Source organism: Microcebus murinus, chromosome 6 (assembly GCF_040939455.1).
Source record: "Microcebus murinus isolate Inina chromosome 6, M.murinus_Inina_mat1.0, whole genome shotgun sequence".
NCBI classification, from domain to species: domain Eukaryota; kingdom Metazoa; phylum Chordata; class Mammalia; order Primates; family Cheirogaleidae; genus Microcebus; species Microcebus murinus.
In genome coordinates this window covers 45,232,546-45,239,722 of record NC_134109.1, presented here as the reverse complement: position 1 = coordinate 45,239,722, position 7,177 = coordinate 45,232,546, and positions in this window count along the sequence as shown.

The following is a 7,177-nucleotide window of genomic DNA, read 5'->3' as shown; positions in this document are numbered from 1 at the left end:
ACAAAACAAAACGAACTCATTATGGAGTTCCAAGGTCTTTTGAGAAAGTGCTCCATCTGAACGCTACTGAGCATAAATACTATTTCCAAAATGTTTGGATTACTCAAAGGCTAGGGCTCATGGGCAAGTGTTATGATTTTAAACATTATCTAGGTTGTTAGGTTGACATAAAGCCATGTTTGGGCCAGCACTCCAGTTACTGAATTTCTTCCAGGGCACAGGGACAGATAGTTAAATCATCTTACTTTTAAAGGTCGTAATCCTTTATTCTTCTAATGTCTGAGTAAGGCATTTTTTTCCTAATTCCCACATGGCTACCACTCCCAGTGTCTGGCTCTGGGATAATGATTATATGTATATTGCTCAGTACTCTCAAAAGAATAAGGGACATTTACATTCCTTGGTATTTAGACTGTAATATGTAAACTTATCAGAGATTATTCCTCATATTATTTTATTTCTGCTATCAGTGTTGTTTTTTAAAAAAGATCAAAAAACACTTTTGGATAGGTAACTCATGCATACAGTTAAAAATTCAAAAGGTACAAAAAACTATGTCTAGCTAAAAGTGAGTATACCTTCCGCTCCTGTCCCTCAGTTACCTAGTTCTCTTTTGCAGAGGAAATCACTAGGACTAATTTCTTATTTATCTTTCAGAGGTATTTTCTACAACATTCTCCATCACCACCCCCATGGTATACATCCTAAACACGCTACACTCCACATTCTATACATACTATTGTGCATTTGGGTTTTCATTTAACCATATAGCTTGAGGATTGTTCCACACCTGTCAGGACTGCCTTATTTTTAATTTTTTAAAATCTTTTTAAGCTGCACATCATTACACCTTTATGGAGGTATCATTATTTATTTAACTAATCTCAATCACTGGACATCTACATTGTTTTTCATCTTTTTCTGTCGCCAACAATCCTACATTTAACTGTATGATATGTAGGTCATTTTGCAAGGGTGAGAATATTTGAAGGATAGATTTGTAGAAGTGGAATTGATGGGCTAAAGGATATGGGCAATTTCAATTTTGATAGACATTGCCAAATTGTCCTCCAAAGAGGTTGTATCTATTAAGGTTTCCATTAGCAAATGTGTGGGAGTAACTCTTTCCTTCTACCCTCACCAACAAATAGAGCATGTTATCAAGCTTTTTGAACTTTGTCAATCTTATGGGTAAAAGGGTATCTCATTGTACTTTTAATTTATTAATAGATTCTTAGTGAATAATTTGAAAAGTCATCTTTATCATACACTAAAATTGGCTATGTATTTGATATATTCTGGGCCTTTTGTGTATTCCATTGGTCTCTCTTGTCTCTTCATACCCTACTACTATAGTGTATTGATCATAGTGTCATTATATAATACTATGTTTACTTTCTGCAAACAGGGAGTTTATGAATTGATTATGTAAGGCAAAGATCTTGAAAGAATGTTGTTTGTGAATATTTTTGATTTTTGATATTGTAGCATATTAGCAGATTACTTAAGGAGACTATTACTTTTTAAAGTTTATCATTGAGGCGTACTGCTTTTTGTCCATCATCTGTACTTATAACAATGATGCCTTAAATGAAATGTTATTCTTTACAACAACATTGGGAAACAGGAAGGATAGATAGAATATATGGGATTACCTCAAGATTATATATGATAGAAAGTCCTAAATCCTAATCTAGTTTTCTTTTTTTTTCTTTTTTTTTTTTTTTTTTTGAGACAGGCAGGGTCTCACTCTGTTGTCAGTACTAGAGTGGAGTGGCATCATCATAGCAAATTCCCAGGCTCAAGTGATCCTCCTGCCAAGCCTCTTGAATATCTGGGACTACAGGCACATGCCACCACACCCGGTTAATTTTTAAAATTTTGTAGAGACAAGTTCTCACTATTTCCCAGGCTGGTCTCAAATTCCTGGCTTCAAGCAATCCTCCCACCTCAGCCTCCCAAAGTGCTAGGATTATAGGCATGAGCTACTGTGCCTGGCCCTAATCCAGTTTTTATTTTTTTATTTTTTTTTTTATTATTTTTTGGAATTTATTGACCAAGATTATCTAATCCAGTTTTATGTCTACTATTTGGTAATACCTTACCAGTAGATTTTTTGCAAATTAAAAAACAAACTTTTCTACTAAGGGTTAAATTTTCCTTTTGCAAAAAGCTAGCAGTATGCAAGCACAATTCTGCAGTGTATTTCTTGTATGGTGATCTGTGGCCAAGCACTGTGGAATGTATTCCAATCATGGAGTAACAATCTCAAAAAGAATTTTGAAACCAGAATTGGCTTGAATATTGTACAGTGACACCCAGGACCTTGGCCTACTTCCCAGATTTTCCTTTTTTGGTTTTCTAGCAAGTTCAGTCATGCCTGGGAATTTGCTGAATATGGTACTTGGATCAGTGACTTCCTGAATGTGACATTGGGATCAATGGCATTTGTCTGCCCAAATGTTTTTGGACTATAATTTTTAGACCTTTTGCAGTTGTAATTAAATCCTCGACTGAACTGGTGCTCAGGAATCTTTGATACAAGGGTGCAAACAGGAAGAGGAGTTTGTGAACTGATTATGAAAGGCAAAGATCTTGAAAGAATATTCTTTTGTGGATATTGAGTTGCATACCTGGGCACACTGGTATTGCAGCTGGAGGATCTTCAAGTCTTTACATAAAGATCTAATGGATTGAAAGGTAGCTTTACTGCCTCCCTTGACAAATGGCTACTCAGTAAAGGTCGGCCAAAACTTTATAAACTGAGCACCTCTGACCATCTTCCTAGTGGAGTCAACATGGAGAGCCGAGAAAGAGCCTCTGTTAGCTACTGAATTATTTAGAACACAAGTATGTGTTGACTTGAGTGTATTTTTGGATTACATTTCCAAAACAAATAATGTATTCATCATTTCATTTTAGTGAGCACTTTTCTCCTTAGTGCCATGTGTAATTAAGAGCTGACTTATTTAAAAAGATATGTAGTAGTATGATATATATACCTAGGTAATGTCTGAGTTTTCTGCCACCACATAAATGAGAAGAACATTCTTTAGCTCGTCCCTCTGCAACAAAAAGACTACTGTGTTCTAAAAGAGAATGTTATGCAAGAATCTGAACAGCATACAGTTTACTGCATGCTCAGCCTGTTTAGTGATGATCAAAAAGTAGGACAAAGGCTACAGCAAAAAGTTGGGCAAGTTCTAAGCAGTGAACTTAAAGGCATATGGATGATGAAATATTTAAGTGTCAAGGCAGAAACCAGGTTGTAAAACCTGTCTAGTAAAATTATAAAGATGCGCTGTGAATGAGATAGCTGTTCAATTCAATCATCTCATTCGTTTGTTGAGCATTAAGAATCTTGCCAAAGTTATGAAATTAGACCTCTCTGAACATAGAATAGCAATGGTGTGATAGTGTCCTATGTCACTTGCCTTTTATTCCTTCTATAATGGCAACACCTTAGGCTATAAATATTAACTATTTGTATGTGAGAAATGAAAGGTGAGGCAAAACGGGCAGCAAAAGGAAATTGTCACAATAAATTAAGCATATGACATATAATGTTAAGAGAGCATTTTCAAGTCTAGGAGAATGACCTAACACAAATTTCATGATTCTCCCTACACTAATAGAATTTGTGTCAACCACGTTATATGGGGACTAGTTTTTAGACTGTGCTCCTGAATCTTAAAATTTGCCCTAAGTATTATTAAATGCTGTGGTTACAAGACTCAGCAAATCTCAGAAAAAGGAAATCTGAGTCTGACACGTCTTTCAGAGAATGTAAAGTATGATTTAAACTAAAGGGTATTCCAGTTCTTTTGATGACAATTTTTTTTTTAATTTAAGATTTATGGACTCCTTAGGGAATCTCTGTATAGCTGAGAATCTGCATGCCTTAGTTATTTATATCTATATCTATATCTGTCTATCTCAAATGATTCTAGAAAACTGTTTCAAAGACTTCAGGGTCTGAATTCTGGAAGATTTCACAGTATTAATACTTTCAGACTTCTTAAACCTAGGAATTATGGATTGACCATTCCTAGGACCACTTTATTGCCAGGTAAGAATATTTAGCTGTTGTATGCACTGTAAAGAATGAATACAGGTAAAATTATACTCACTGGGCAACTCACTTATCAAGACACCAACCATTCTGCTCAAAGCCCAGGAGGGGGCAAAGCAGGAAGTGACCACCATTGCTCCTTCTTCCACGTCAAATATCTCTATCCCACTTGGGAGTGCTGTGGTTATTTTCACTAGTGATTGAGACCAGTAGCAGGGGAGTAGGCTAGAATTTTGACTGAGTTGTAATTCTCAGGCCTCTACATATGTTTATGTGGAGTCTGGTTTCAAGGCCCATCTAGAAGGTGTTCCCGTACTTTCTTACTGGAAAAAGCAGCAGAGCACAGGGTTAAGCATAGACATACTGCAGCTCCATCATCTCATAGCTGTGTGTCTGTGGCCTGGTTACCTAACTTTTCTGTGCCTTGGTTTCCTTGTGGAAAGATAAAGGCTAACAGCAGTATTTATCTCATAGGGGTATTGTGCACATTGAGAGAATATGTCTAAAACACCTTGCACAGTGCCAGGTAGATAGCAAAGCTTTGGTAAATGTTAACAATGATCTTAATATAATAAAAGCCACTGGATTGGGAATTTAATAATTTTGGCAAGCTAGTAAGCTCCCACTCCACTATGTGTACAGCTGTAACCTTAAATCTTTTTACAGTTGATAGAAGGAAAAATGAGAATTCTTTGAAACGGGTAGTGGTAGCAAATCTTGCTTATTTATTTATTTTTTGAGACAGAGTCTCACTCTGTTGCCCGGGCTAGAGTGCTGTGGCATCAGCCTAGCTCACAGCAACCTCAAACTTCTGGGCTCAAGAGATCCTTCTGCCTCAGCCTCCAGAGTAGCTGGGACTACAGGCATTTGCCATCAGGCCTCGCTAATTTTTTCTGTATGTTTTTAGTTGGCCAATTAATTTCTATTTATAGTAGAGACAGGGTCTTGCTCTTGCTCAGGCTGGTTTCGAACTCCAGACCTTGAGTGATCCTCCCGCCTCCGCCTCCCAGTGTGCTAGGATTACAGGCGTGAGCCACCGTGCCTGGCCAGCAAATCTTCAAAATCACAGATCTAGTTGAAAAAAATGCTCAAAGCTTTGATGTATCAGAAATGAGTGTTCTCCAATTTGATGTCACTATTAGGAACCAGACTCAGTCCCACAACAAGATGCCCCAGTTGTTCCCATTGCCTAAGTAACTTTCTGCAGTCACCACCTACAAGAGCTGTTTCTCTCCCAGACAGTCCTTCCCCTTTACTGGCTGTGGTGCTATCCTTTCTCCACAGAGGCCATCTTTAATACTTGTAATCAGTCAACCATCAGAGGCAAAAGTTTTCTGTAAGGAGTGACCTTGGGAGGCATTCATATTCTTATAGGGAGAAACTGGTGATCCTCAGCCTTTAAATAGTTGCATTCCCAAAGTTAATAGCTATTTGTTTTAAACTTGTAATACATTCCTTTACTTACAAACAAAACACAAGAACAAAATATTAGTGTCCCTCACAAAAGCAAACTAATTGACCAAACATCATTTCTCACAAACCCCATGTTTTTCTCCTTTACTTGTTTTCCTTCCTCTTATACTTCTGTTGCAGAGTGAGTGAATTGTAAATTACTGTCTCGTACAGAGAGAAAATAGTCTGCAGCTGGAAGGCACTGAGAAAACATTGGCAATGTGTCTTTTTCCTAATTGCAAATGCAGGGATTACTGACTTCAAATAAAAGCTCAATAAATGGAAAGAAAATAGAACATATTCCAGGGTGAGGACAGCAAATGCAAAGGTATAGGGGGGTGAACGTGCACCATTATGTCTAGGGACCAGCACATGGCAAGAAGGAAGCACTTGTTCTCTGTAGGAAACTGCCACTGAGTTGCCACTGGGCACAAGTTGGGGAGTGCCTGTAATTCTATCTTGTTAGGCATTATAGTTTGGCACAGGTTGGTACAACAATCAGGCTTTTTAAACAGTACACTCCAATTCTATTTTCAAGTTCATCCTGACATACACTTCCTACCCTCCTGTCCTACCCCAAGAGCTATTAATTTTGTTTCTTTGGTTGTGGAAAAAGGACCATCTCTTTTGTCTGAGCCTCTAGGTTTCAGGCAAGGTTTACCTTTTCTCAAGGCTTTGCTCAATTTAGCAATTCCTATGATGTACTGTGGAGGGTCCAGTGATAATTAAGATATGCCCCCTACCTTTAAAGAGCTTATACAAACAAATGGAAGATATGTAACCAAACCTCAAATCAAGGCAAAATGAAACTAGTGCGATTATTGAGCAACACTTATTTATGAAACAGAGTCTCACTCTGTTGCCTAGGCTAGAGTGCCTTGGCATCAGCCTAACTCACAGCAACCTCACACTCCTGGGCTCAAGCAATCCTTCTGCCTCAGCCTCCGGAGTAGCTCAGACTATAGGCATGTGCCACCATGCCAGGCTAATTTTTTCTACATATTTGTAGTTGGCCTGTTGCAGCAACACGTACAGCTAGTGTGATAGCTCTTGATGGGGGAAAGAACCGAGCGGCACACGAAGAGTCGGAGAACAGCCTTTATTCTTCTGCAGCAGGCTCCACACACCTAGTATTACAGCCCTCTTCCTGTCTTCCGAGCTTCTACCCCTTTGTTCTTGTTCTCCTCCTGCTTTTATACCCTTGATAGGGCTCAAAAAGCGTCCAATCAATTACAAGCTTTAACATCCAATCAGCAACAAACTTTAGCATCCAATCAACAACAGTGGGATTCAAAAATTACCCAATCAGGATCATGCAAGCAGCATGGCCGGAAACAGGCAGCAGCATGCAGGCCTGGGCTTCCCCCCCCCCCCAGCAGCGTGCCCTCCAACTGGCCACGCACAGCGCTGGCCCGCAGAAATGCAGAGCGACCGGGAGGTGGCAAGCGGTTGCATTCCGGTGCCCGACATTTTCCATGTCAGGCCAATTAATTTCTATTTTTAGTATAGACGGGGCTCTCACTCTTGCTCAGGCTGGTTTCAAACTCATGACCTTGAGCGATCCACCCACTTTGGCCTCCCAGAGTGCTAGGATTACAGGTGTGAGCCACCGCACCCAGCTGGAGAAACATATTATTAATGGGGGCTCACAAG